Raw genomic sequence first — 14,408 nt, forward strand, 5'->3', positions numbered from 1 at the left:
ATTCTAGAGTCATGTATTTCTGTAATTTCGTAAATGCAGTGTTATAGTTAAAAAGTGTTGGTGTCCTACTGCATGTGGCAGTAAAGGATTTTGTGTCTCTCTGCATAATGTTGAAGATAGCATGACTAGACACACTTAACACTAACATCAAATATATCAAAAGGGAACAAGGAAGTCCTGCTTTGTGAATTGTTATGGTTTAGTTAATTCAACTAATGACTGAATGTAAATACTCAAAATTACCCCACAGACACTCATTTCATCCTTTTCAAAAGTAGAAAAATACATCTTAAATATATCTTAAGTATTTAGCCTGACTTAAAGAGCACTCCTTTTTCCCAGGATTAAATTTTAGGCTCAATTTTCCACACAACTTGAAAATTTGGGTATTTCAATTCAGAATGTATACAGTCTTGGTCCACAGGTTTTGTGTTTCCTGAAAAGTAACATTTTTTCCAGTGAAGTTCCTTTTAATAGTCTCCCATTCCAAAGGTTCATTCACAAAGTTGCAAATAATGGTTGTTAATATTGGAAATAAATTATTTCAAAATGCACTTTTGGAATAGACTGTCACCAAAGAATTGCAGTTTTAATTTAACTTATTACTTGATATAAAACATATTTTGTATTTCTTTGAACTAAATATTAAATAGGTCAAACATTAGTAAGACAAACTGAATCTTGTTGAAAGAAAATGTGTAATCTTAATATTTTATTATTTTAGTTTTATCTCAGAGAAGGTAAAATTGCAGTGTTTTATAAGCAGTGTCTGATTGCCTAAAGACCTGAGGTCAAATTCTTGCTTTGCCCTTTATTAGACAAGTTTTTTTTTTTTTTTTTTGTATACTACATTGCTGAGTACTTAGCAGGCACTGAAGACATGCTGAATAAATGAGAAACATTTTAATTGAAAATGTCATACTCTAACTGGCAATCATTTGAAAACATTCCTATTTACAAAGCATTCAAATCAAATCTCTATTTCCAAAGTAAGAATTTGTTTAATCATCCGATTTAATATATATGTGGATCTTTTTCTTCAATATCATTCTGCCTAAGATGAGCAGGTGGGTATGTTGCAAAGTTTAAAATGAAAAAATACCATTTTAGAGGTAAAACCAGTCTTATTGCAGTCATTCAGGGTATCCATATTATATTTTAAAATGTTAAGTGGTCAATATCAGAGAAGTCAATTTTATTTAAAGAAAAGTGCAAAGTTGTCTAATATCAAAGTATCCATTAAAAATACATTACAGCTATACTTTCTTATGAATATCATTTGATCAGGATCATGGAAATGGTTTCTGAGGACTGCAGTCTCAGGAATGATGTGAAATTGCCAATATTTCTAGCTTTTCACTGAATAAAAGGGCAGAAAGAGGTCAATCAAAATCATATGACACAGTCAGAACTTACTTACCTCCAGGTTCCTTTCAGGTCAGCCCTAGTCCCTGCTTCAAAAAATCAGTTCAATTCTGATGCTAAGGCTAAAGTCTACATGCACTATATGACAATTTCTAATTAGGTAGGGCCAGTTAAATATCATCAAAATTGAGTGTGTTCTTTGAATGACACATAACAACTGAACATGTTTGTTATACTGTGATATTTGATTCATGTATACATTAGGGAATGATTAACCCATGGTAATAGCATATCCAAGGTTTATCATTTTTTATAGTGAAGGCATTCATATTTTAAGATACATAATACAATATTGTTGATTATCTTCATCCTACTGTGCATTATCTTCTTCTTCTTTTTTTTTTTTTTTCAAGGTATGGTCTCACTCTAGCTCAGGCTGACCTGGAACTCACTATGCAGTCTTAGGGTGGCCTCGAACTAATGGTGATTCTCCTATTTCTGCTTCCTGAGTGCTGGGATTAAATTCATGCACCACCATGCCTGGCTGCATTATCTTCTTAACTCATGGAGGTGTGTACTTATTTTTTCATAAATGACAAGATTTAATCAATGAAAACAATAAAAGTGGTGATACATTAATGATAATCATAAAAAACCTATTGTTCCATTGGCACATGCTAGGCACCATTTCAAGTATTAATCATGATACAGTTCACTTAATCTTTGCAATCTTCTATGAAATAGGCAATTTATTAAGCTGCTATCATATTATGATAAGCTTGTGATTGATATTATGTAAGACAACTTACCAGTATATATCTACAATATCTTACAATATCTTTCTTTTGCCATGTACCTGCTTCCCCAGAAGTTTCAAAGTTTAAAGTTCTTTTGAGGAAGATCATTTAGTTCAACATTTTTTTTTCTAGTGCTGAGGATCAAGCCCAGGGAGTTGCAGGTGGCCTCCAGCTCAGAGAAAAAGGATTTGGAAATAAAACAAGATAATATAGTATAAGTGTTTCATGACCTCTCATTCCTACTCTGCTCATAGCCCTCCAGCCTAAGTCTTGGGCCTAATATTATTTGGTGGCCAAAACAGATAATTGACTTAAGATAATTCTCTTTCCAATCCATCATCTAACCTAATTCATTCTATAGTTTATAGTCTGTACATTAATTTTATTTGTAATTTAACCACAAATAATTTTTTCCTTAGTGACATATTAATACATTGTCCTTTCAACTCTTGCATAACTTGCATTGAAAATTGGTCACCAATCTATAGCTTTCAGGAGGAAAACAATGTTAATGTCATGTATTAAAAAAAGAATATTGCTGCTAATAAATCTACAACAATACAACAAAGTTTTAATTTTATAAGTGAAATTGTATATGGACAATAAATGGCATATACCTGCTTGTCTAGAAATTTCTTAATAATCTCCATATCTTACTACTACTATTTCATTATCCTTTAACTTAGTTCATTTCCCCTCTCAAGCACTAGGATTCAATTTGAAGAATACTTTGTGATTCTTGTGTTCTAATTACCAACATGGAGAACATCCCTGTTTCTACTGATTTTCATTTCAGATACAACATTTGAACTACAAGATATGCTGAATAAACTTGCTAAGGATGCTGATTACTACTTTATAATATTATTTCTTTAGGGAAAATGCACAAGAGGGTCCAGATTAATAAGCCTACACATATTTAACATATCCCTATTTATTAGATGGGTGTCACTTGTATAAAACAAGGCTAAAATATGTAACTCTGAAAATTGGTTCCAGAATTTGTCAGAAGAGAGAGAGATCAGTGGTACTTGAAATTATAATCAAATGCGTCTTGAGATGAACAGTGAAATATGTATTTACATTAGCAAACCTCAATGGCCTCTTACTTTCTTTTAAATGTTTAATTAGGTTAGGATATATATGTACATATGAATTATGTATCTAAATGTGTACATGAAATTTGTAATAAAAATAAGTATATAAATATAGACTATTTTAAAATAAATAACAAAATATAGAAATATGAAATGGAATAATCTTTTATGTACTGAAGCCAGGGAAGTATGAATTCTATAGTTTCAAGCTCCATGATGTTATCAAACACAGCAATAATGTAAAATCGATGTGGCATTAGAAACCGTCCTTTTGCTTCTATAGTGATGGCCCCTTAAACAAGGGATTTGCTTCTGAGGCATAAGTTATTTCATAAATATTTACCATAGCTCCCAGTGTAATTTAGAGCAGTCCTTTGAGGATGTGGAAGATCAATAATATTATACCAAGGCATACACACGGCAGATACACACACACACACACACACGCACACACACATATATAATCTGCTATGACTCAAAGCTTTCCAAAACTACTTAGTGTTAGAAACACATGTTTATAAAGTTTGAATGATTATTATTTGGCAGCAAGGTTTTTTTAAAAATATTTTTTGTTCATTTTTTATTTATTTATTTGAGAGTGACAGACAGAGAGAAAGACAGATAGAGAGAGAGAGAGAGAATGGGTGTGCCAGGGCTTCCAGCCTCTGCAAACGAACTCCAGACGCGTGCGCCCCCTTGTGCATCTGGCTAACGTGGGACCTGGGGAACCGAGCCTCGAACCGGGGTCCTTAGGCTTCATAGGCAAGCGCTTAACCGCTAAGCCATCTCTCCAGCCCCGGCAGTAAGTTTTATAAAAATATATTCTGAGAAAAATACACAATTAAGTTGGGAAAGTACAAGTAATAAATATCATTGAGGTGTTTCCTTAAAAATGGCATGAAGTAACATATAGAACAATAAAATATAAAAAATTCCCACTTAAATATTTTGAGATTATTAAATGAAATGATAAAGAATGAATTTCTTTTCAAGGTAGGGTCTCGCTCTTGCCCACTATGTACTCTCACAGTGGCCTTAAACTCATAGCGATCTTCCTGAGTGCTGGAACTAAAGGCATGCACCACCATACCCACAAAAATGAATTTTTTTTTAAAAAAAATTCCTTATTTGAGGGAGAGAGAGAAACATATATATAGAGAGGGTACTGGGTAATCAAACCTGGGTCCTTTGGTTTTGCAGGCAAGCACCTTAAACACTAAGCCATCTCTCCATCCCTGAACTGTTTTCAAAAATTATAAATTTAGAAGTTGAGTATTGTGGTGCACTCCTATAATACCAGCCTTTGGACAGCTGAGGCAGAAAAACTTTATTTGAGACCATTCTTTTATTTTTTTTTTTTCGAGGTAGGGTTTCACTCTAGCTCATGCTGACCTGGAATTCACCAATTCACCATGTAGTTTCAGTGTGGTCTTAACTCATGGCGATCCTCCTACCTCTGCCTCCTGAGTGCTGGGATTTAAGGCATGTGTCACCATACCTGGCTTATTTTGAGACCATTCTTGGCTATAATGTGAGACTTGGTCTCAAAGAAAAAGAAAATAGAGGGCTGGGGAGATGGTTCAGTCCAATAAGCCATGCAAGTATGTGGAACAGAGTTAGGACATCCAGCACCCATGTACGTGCTGGGTGGGTATGGCAGTCTGCCCATAATCTCAGTGTTTAGGAGGCAGAGGTGGGATCCCTGAGGCAAGCTGACAAGTTAGATGGAGAACTGTTGAGTTCTGGGTTCAAGTCAGAGACCCTGCCTCAATAATATAAAGTGTAGTACAATCAAGGAAGACACCTGATGTAAACCCTGGCCTCCCCATGTACACACTACCACACACATTGGTCCACACATATATGAACATGCATGTACATGCAAAAATAAATGAAATAAAAAAGAGACATGATATTCCATTGTTATTTTATGTAGATGAAAATGAAAAATTATAAGTCAAAACTCTAATAGTTCTGCTTAGTACAGTCTACATAGAATACATTTTTAAAAATATTGAGGGGCTTGAGAGATTGCTTAGTGGTTAAGATGCTTTCCTGTAAAGCCAATGGACTCAGTTTCAAATCCTCAAGTCTCTCTCTCTCTATTTCTCTCTCTCTCTCAAATAAAAAGTAAAAATAAAAAAAAAAGATATTGAGTATACATGAGCTCACAGCAGATGTAGTTACTTGCACATGATGGAGTCAGTCAACATTTTGTTATAGATAGGGGAGGGGCTTATAAGGTCAAAAACCTCCTCTAGGAATTAAAGACAATTAACAGTTGCATGGAAAGCCATTCTCTTCCAAGGCATAGCCACATCTTAAATGGTGGGAAGAAAAACTAGTAAGTGGGATGTAGGGACGAGGGCAGACAATATGGAGTGCATAAGATCAAAATGCAATGTGTGTGTGTGTGTGTAAATGTAAATTAATAAAAATACATACAATTCACATCAAGGTTTTGACTACAATTTTTTTAAATGTCACATATTTTAAATACCTTTGGAGGACTTCTTATAAATTAGATAATGTTAACCAAAAGGCTCAACTCTTTAGCAGTCTGTATGACCTTTAATAGGCAAGAGAAACAATGTATTTTAGCTAAAATCATGATTACAAATTGCAATGCTTAAGTATCTTAAGGAGAGATTTTAAAGTGAGAATTTTTGGATAAAAAGATAAAGAATATATATAAGTAGAAGAACAGATTAATGGGGGTGAAAAGGCCTAAGTGAGGTCAGGGGAAGAGATTAAGTAAATGAAAGGTGGAGGGAGGACTAATCAAATTTAAGAGGATATAAATAAGTCTTTTGGAAACCTACTATTTTGGACAATGGAACACACAGGAGCCATAGATTGTTACTAGAAAATTTTCAGTACCAGTGATGTGATACCTTCCAGTGAGTTGTTGGCCAGGGAGGCCCCTGATGCCCTCAAAACATTATAGGCCATTGCTGAGGCTCTTGGTTTCCTACCAGGAATAGATGGTAAGACCCTATTGCTGAAGACTCCACATACTTGGGCTGTAAGGTCACTGAAAAATCCTGCTGGAACTGAGCTGAAAACCTCCTCCATGTAGTCCAGCTGACAGAATGCTGGAAAAAGTCATGCTGCATGAAGTTCACTGGGAGATTCACCCGTGAAGAAACTCAACAGTGACACTGCAAGCCTTATATTTGGCCAGCTAGGCCAAAGGAGCCAACAGGTGCAATAGTGGCATGTCTGTTATGGTGGAAACCAGCTGCCTTCTAATTTGACTGGAGGCCCACTCCATGGGAGGAAATACATCCCTGATACTGAAAACCTACAACAGGGTTCGTCATGAGCCCTAGGGGTGTAACGTCTGCTGGTGTTTGGCTAAATGTATATACTATGTTTACCAAACTGCCCAGTAAGCACTTCTCTTAATGTTCATACCATTATGTTAATGCTACTCTCATGGTTGGCTAGAGAAGCTTCTCTTTTCATAAGGCAGTGAACTTGGGATGACTCAGAAGGCACTATGGTGCTGAGAAGAAGTGACAGAGGAGTGCTCAGCACTGAAATATCTCTATCACACCTTCCAAGGCTCAGGGTCCATTGTAGAAGAGGTGGTGGAAAGAATGTAAGAGCCAAAGGAAGGGTAGGAATCCTTACAACGTGCTCCTCCAGAAACAAAATGGCCTGGATATCCATGACCTCACAGTGCCCGACACTACCTTCACAAGACCATCATAATAGGATGAAAAGATGATGATATCAAAATAAAAGAGAGACTGATTGAGAGCGGGAGGGATATGATGGGAGAGTGAAGTTTCAAAGGGGAAAGTGGGGAGAGGGAGTGAATTTTCATGGGAAATTGTTTACAATTATGGAAGTTGTCAATTTAAAAATAAGGCGACTAGCCAGGCCTGGTGGTCCACGCCTTTAATCCCAGCACTCGGGAGGCAGAGGTAGGAGGATCGCTGAAAGTTTGAGGCCACCCTGAGACTACAGAGTAAATTCCAGGTCAGCCTGAACTAGAGTAAGACCCTACCTCAAAAAAGAAAAAGAAAAAAAAAAGGAAAAATAAGGTGACTATAAAAAAGTTAAAAATATAAAGAATGGAATCATCCATAGGAAAGCTTCTCAGACAAAACTTTGGGGGACTAGAGTTACATTGAATATTCCATATATAGGCTTCCTTGTTATCAATAAATCCAACTTGCTTCTTCATTAGTTTTATCTCCCTTTAGTCTTGATAATTTTATGACAATTGACTTTAGGCATTCTTGAAAAGCCAGAGGTCATTGTCAAACTAGTTATGGTGCTATAAAAATAAAAATCAAACCATGCTTATCATGTTTTAACAAACATGTTTCAAAATAAACATTTAAAAGGGCTGGGAATATAGATTAGTGGTAAAGCACATCCCTGACATTTTAAAGGTTCATGAGTGCAATTCCCAGTATGGAAAATAAGGATGAAGAATAAAAAGGAATGGGTACCATTGGAGATGAATAAATGCAATATACACTGTAAAGTAAAAATGACTAAATAAAACTTGTATACACAAACCAGGCATTATGATGCATCCCTGTAATCCCACCACTTGGAGGGTAGAGGCAGAAGAATCAGAAATTCAAGGACATCCTTGGCTACATAGCAAGTTTGAAGCCATTCTGGGCTATCTGAGTCTCTGTCTCAACAAACAAACAACAAAATATCAAAACAAAAATATATTTACTGTGTATCCAACAATGGATTGTTTTTTGTGGTTTTTCAAGGTAGGGTCTTGCTCTAGCCCAGGCTGACCTGGAATTCACTCTGTTTTCTCAGGGTGGCCTTGAACTCAAGGCAATCCTCCTACCACTGCCTCCTAAGTGCTGGGATTAAAGGCATGCATCACCATGCCTGGCTCCAACAATGCACTTTTATGGACACACATACATTTGTGCACAGAAAACAGATTAGAGAAAATTCTAATATATTAATCAATCTTCCATTATTAATAGAAAGCTGGGATATATGAAGTGCTTATTTAGTTCCCTGAGTCCTATGTTATGAAAGTCCATTATATTCTTCACAAAGTATCTTTTGGTGTCACCTCAAAATATAGACTAATGGAATGGATAGTCACTAGGCTGACCTCCTGTGTCATCTCTAATCCCAAAGTTTTCCATGAGGAAATCCTTCTGTTACATTTAAAAAAATTTTTATTTATTTATTTGAGAGCAAGAAAGAGAGAGAGAGACAGAGAGACAGAGAGACAGAGAGAGACAGAGAGACAGAGAGAGAATGAGCACATCAGGGCCTCCAGCCGCTGTGAAGGAATTCTAGACGTGTGCACCCCCTTGTGCATTGGGCTAACGTGGGTCCTGGGGAATCAAGCCTCAAACCGGGGTCCATAGGCTTCATAGCAAGTGCTTAACCGGTAAACCATCTTTCCAGCCCCTTCTGTTACATTTTAAAGCCTTCAAGGAACGTCAAAGCTACAAATGTTAGTCATAACTACGAAATTATGTTTAGCATTGGCAATGATCAGTGGGATTATATGTTGCATGTGTCATAGATCCTAGACAGACACATGACACAAGCCTATTTGAATGTTTTCTCCCTTTGATAAAATCAATGACGCTTTTTTTTTCTTTTACTTTCTTTCTTTCTTTTTTTTGTTTTTCAAGGTAGGGCCTCACTCTAGCCCAGGCTGACCTGGAATTCACTATGTAGTCTCAGGGTGGCTTCAAACACTTGGAAATCCTCCTACCTCTTCTTCCTGGGTGTTGGGATTAAAGGCATGCACCACTATGCACAGAAGTGACACTTTTTAATCAAAATGATTTTAAGAAATGAAAATGTTATAAATTATTAGATGTGACACACACACACACACACACACACACACACACACACATATATATATATTTTACTTATTTGGCAGAAAGAGGGAGAGAGAGAGAAAAAAAAAACAACAGGTGTGCCAGGGCCTCTAGCCACTGCAGACAAACTCCAGATGCATGCGCCCCCTTGTGCATCTGGCTAACATGGGTCCTGGGGGAAATCAAATCAAGGTCCTTTGGCATTGCAGGTCAATGCCTAAACTGCTAAGCCATCCCTCCAGCTCTTATAAATATTTTTAAAGGATTTTATTTTTATTCATTTAAGAGAGAGAGAGAGAGAATGGGCACACCAGGGCCTCTAGCCACTGTAAAGGAACTCCAGACAAACGTGCCACCATGTGCTCCTGGCTTATGTGGGACCTGGAGAATAGAACCTGGGTCCTTAGGCTTCATAGGCATGCACCTTAACTGCTAAGCCATCTCCAGCCCCATAATTATTTTTTTTATGATAGTATTATATATTCCTAACTGCATAATATTATTTTAATCTCCAAAACCCACTGAATTTCTGGTACTGATTAGCATAGTTTATCTATAATACAGGAATAAGATATCAAAAGGTTAACTTTAAAATGTTACTTATTTAAATTTTAAAAAAGCTACCAAATTTGTTTTCAAACTATTATTGAAAATCAGATTATACTGACTACTTAAAAGTGTGACCAAAATAGAATAGCTTAAGTTATACATTGTCTATTTCAAAAATCTGAATTTTAAATATCTGAATTCATTTTTTAAAAAAATTATTTATTTATTTATTTATTTGAGAGCGACAGACAGAGAAAGACAGATAGAGGGAGAGAGAGAGAATGGGCGCGCCAGGGCTTCCAGCCTCTGCAAACAAACTCCAGACGCGTGCGCCCCCTTGTGCATCTGGCTAACGTGGGACCTGGGGAACCGAGCCTCGAACCGGGGTCCTTAGGCTTCACAGGCAAGCGCTTAACCACTAAGCCATCTCTCCAGTCCTGAATTCATTTTTTTTGGTTATTTGAGGTAGGATCTCACTCTAGGTCAGGCTGACCTGGAATTCACTATGTAGTTTCAGGGTAGCCTCAAACTCTCAGTGTTCCTCTTACCTCTACTGAATCCTTTTTAATTGTTGAAAGTTTTAATAAGAAAACTACTTATTTTGGCAAGTCCAAGTCAATAGAAAAAAACATATATACATACATATGCCTCCCAAGTGCTGGGATTAAAGGTGTGCACCACCACACCCACCTAACAGATCTAATATGTTTGAGCTCACTACTTTTCATTTAGTATAATTAATTCTCTAAGTAGTGTAATTATAACCGAATGAGAGTTTGTGAAAAAATGTTTTCATTAAGAAATGAAAATATTTGTGATAGTGTCAAACTCTTAATTCTAAATCCCAGCAAAACAAATGAAAAGAAACAAAATGAAATACACAAACACAAAACCTCTGTTGTGTGAAGATTTTAGAGATCTTGAAACCTGGCACATATAAGTAGTAGAATATTATAAATTTATTTCTCCTCAGATATTTCCATAATAAATTGTATTATGAACCAGGATTGTGATTTATAGCACACTTGAAATATAATAGAAAGGAAATTGAGATTTACTTTTGTCAATTTAATTGTAGTGCTCTGAAACACATAGAATTTTGCCTAGAGCTTAAACAAGATTTGTCAGGTTTGCAGTGAGCACAGACCAATTTAAAATTCATACCCCGCTTCAAGGGTTTAATAAGTCAGTGCAGTGAAAGGTACTTACTCTTCTTCTGCTAAAATCTGGTGCTCAGCAGTGATGAGCTGCATGAAGCCACTTCCGTCTGGAAAGATTTCAACACAGGCTCGCTTTGAGGTGGACACAAAAACAGGTGGAAATATTCAGAAAACTTCCCTAAGCTCTGCAAATTCTGTCATTCAGGTTTCTACTTAATCTTGAATGCCAAATTCGTTATTAGGAACTTTTCAAATTATCTATTTTTTGAGATCGAAACGCAGAACAAACAGCCTTACATTTTTGTTAATGAGAATAATTTAAAAGTATTCACAGGATATAAGTTAGCTGTAATCTGTCACCCTTCATGAACATTTTATGACTTTATTTATGATTAAAATTCATGTATATTACATTGTGGAGAAAGACATAAGTTTCCAACAACTAATTTTCCGTTTTTTTGCAAAACAAACAAACAAAAAAATTAGGTAACAAATGACATCAAAAGAATTGCAGTGGTAACTTAAAAAATAAACGATGAAAGCTGTCTGGTATTTCTGTCACCCACCCTGTAAGACACAGGTATTACTTTAAGAATCGTATTTCACTTATATTCATTATGTGGAATGTCAAAGGAGGGGCGGAGTGCGCAAGAGCCGGGCGAGGCTAGGGGCGAGTCTGGAGTAGGAATAAGATAGATTCTTCCCTTTCAGGTGTTGCAAAATTTGAATTAGTATTTAAGGCTCTTGATTTCTTTTACGTTTGTCAGAATAGTGATAAAATAATTACTAATTTCTTAAGTGAATTCAACATCAGCAAAACTCCTTGAAAATAAATATTCTGTCCTATGGTCAAATGAACAAATCTGGGAAATAAAAACTTGCAACTCTCCCACTGAGGGAAAAGAAAAACAACAAAAAAACAGATAACTTGATTCAAAGCACTTCACAAGGCATTCATTCAAGGAAGTCATAATAATAACATACAGGTAGGAAAAAACAAGGGCATTACCGATCTTTTTTTTTTTTTTTTTTTTTTTAGCTTTAGAAAATTCAACATCCGCAGATATGATAGATACCTCCAAAGCGCAATGAAAAAATTGAAGGAAAAAAAAAACAGTGGTTTCCAAATAATTCTCCACACTAACCCATAAATACTGATCGCTTAGGTGGTTAAATAAAAGATGTCAGCGCTCGGCAATGCTCTTGTGTACATTCGGCAAGGATACTAGCTCTCTTTTCTCAGTAAAATAAGCACCTAGTTGACTTACCAGTCAGTGCCTACCGAAAAGGAAAGAAAGGGGAAAAATGCGAGAGTGAGCAAGAACAAAATTAGCACTGGAACAGTACTGAAAAATTAAACAAAAAAAATTCCTGCAAAAGGTTCTCCGACTCCGGGAGCTCCAAATTCTACAATTAACTGGACACAGAAAACTATCGTTGCTGGAAAGTCAAGGAACACAAGACAGCAGACATAAAAGTGCTTCTCCAAGAGCTTCATTCCCCATTCAGGTACTTCTTTCTAGATCAGGACGGTGCATTTCGGATAAGAAGTAAAGCAACTGTGAACCATTCAGGATTAAGAAAGATAAAAGATGGGGCTGGCAAAACAGTCACAAATACAAAGACAAGCAAGTAAGGCTAAGGGAAGAAAGGGGGAGCTGGCGGGACCTTTGGGGCCCGACCGGCGGATGGGAGGCTCTGAGGGTAGTGGAAGGTCTAAGCGGCACCCAATGGCTGGCAAGGAACCGCGCCTATTATATAGTCCCCATCTAAATGAGGGTCCAGGTGGAAGAGTAACTTTTTATCTCCCTTGCCCTCCCCCCACTCCCGACCCCAAACTCAGAAAGTCTTCCCTCCAAAAATATCCCCTCACCTCCTTGAGCCGGCCCCAGCAGCCGTGTAACCCTATCCATCAGCATCCCAGCAACAGGCACAGCCAGCCCGGGGCCTAGTGGCCCCGCCCCGCCCCTCGCCTCCCCCCCCACCCCCCGCCGCCGCCGCGTGCTATTCGGCGCGTTCCATCCGGTCACCGCATCGCTCCGGCCCCCTATGCGCGCGGCCGTCCTAGCGGAGTGTGCTCACGCCCCCTCCGGCGGGGCGTCCTGCCCGGGTCTTGGAGCACGCCAACAGCCGTTGGTGGCCGAAGAAAGGCACAAAGTTAGGAGCTACAGCAGCAGCTGTTCGGAGCCCAAAGACTGGGCGGGGAGGGGCAAGAGAGAAAAAGTGACAGGAAAAGAAAAACAAGAGTGGCCGCGGGCCTGCACCCCCCGCTGTCGCCTCCGCGGGGTCACAGGCCCGTGGCCCCGGGAGGGTACCAACAGACTAACCAGGCCACCAGGTCAGGGGAAAGAGGAGGGAGAGGGCGGGGACTGGTCCGTAGCTCCTTGACTGCCCCCCCTCCCCGGGTCCTGACAAAGATCCCATTCTTTCCTATTATCCGGGTTGGGTCTGTGCTTTAAGCCCTTGAGCTTTCCCGAAACCCCGGCACGTCATTTCTGTACCGCGCTGGTTACCTCAGGAAGGACTAGACCGCTCCACCGGGGCTCCCAGACCAGACCGCGACGCCTGGGGGCGGCAAAGGACAGGCGCGACCTGGACACCGCGTGCCTCTGCTTCTGAGGGCTGGGCCTGGCAGAGTGCGTCCTTATGAGCGAAAGGCTGGGCGGCGAAAGGGGGGGCCCTTGAAAGTCATTGCCGCTCCAGGGAAAGTCACATAGCGCACCGAACTTTCTGTTCTTCCTTAGTCCCTTTGACATTTTTCTCTACTTCTCTTAACCGAAGCCAAAAAGCTCCTGAGTGACCCTCAATTTCTTGGCCAAGGTCTGTCGAGTGAGGTTCACATTCGGCACATCTAGATAGTTCTGAAGCTACTGAGCGAGACTCAGCAGGCGGTCCTTAGACTTCCCAGCTCTGTCCTTCACAGCTGCCAGCCACTGCAGCCTCGCCCTCTGAGACCAGGGAAAAACTCATCGGTGGACATCAAAGGACATTGACTCACTGTGTGCCCCCCCCCCCCAGGCCCCAGCCTGGGAATGGAGGGCCACTGCTCTGGAGTTCTTTAATACGAGGGCCGTTTACCTCTTTGTAAACTAGGCTATTCACTCATTTGCGCAATCATGGGACCGGCCAACCTTTTCTTCCGTTCTCTTGAGATTAGCACTCCCAATTTGCAAACCTATCTCCTTGGCCGTTTTATTGTGTGGATTCTGTTTCATAAGGGTCTGTGGCAGCTGCGGTCGGTCCCAAAGTGAAAGGGTCCAGAAGAGGAAATTGCTGAATCATAGGATTGGACACAAGTGTTCGCTAACAAAGGGATTTGTGAAGGAAAAGGGCAGGGGCACTTATAAAATACTATAATTCACAATGAACGGGGTGGCCAGGCTTGCTCTTCTCTGCCAACCCCCACCCCCATCCTCCTCCATCTCCAATAAGTGGATTTGAGAATCTCCCTAGCCAGGCTGGGGCCAGAGTAAACAAATGGTTCTTAAGAGTTGTAGAGATGCTAATGTTTGACAGGAGACAAGTGCCAGGAGCCTTTGGGGAATGGTGATTTTCAGAGGGGAGTTCAGTGGATTCAATTCCATTCAGCTGCTTTTATTTTTT

General features: G+C 39.0%; 1 protein-coding gene across 1 annotated transcript in view; it reads right to left on the reverse strand.

Annotated features, from left to right (window-relative positions):
• LOC101600466 (fibronectin type III domain containing protein 3C1-like) overlaps positions 1-13,403 on the reverse strand; it is a 67,721-nt gene extending 54,318 nt beyond the window's left edge. The window contains exons 1-2 of the mRNA XM_004666959.2: positions 13,319-13,403; positions 10,855-10,937 (exon numbers count right to left, since the gene is read on the reverse strand). The gene's annotated coding sequence lies outside the window, so the exon portion shown is untranslated. The remainder of the gene's footprint in view (positions 1-10,854; positions 10,938-13,318) is intronic.
• Between the last annotated feature and the right edge of the window lie 1,005 nt (positions 13,404-14,408).

Source organism: Jaculus jaculus, chromosome X, assembly GCF_020740685.1.
Source record: "Jaculus jaculus isolate mJacJac1 chromosome X, mJacJac1.mat.Y.cur, whole genome shotgun sequence".
Classification (NCBI taxonomy): Eukaryota; Metazoa; Chordata; class Mammalia; order Rodentia; family Dipodidae; genus Jaculus; species Jaculus jaculus.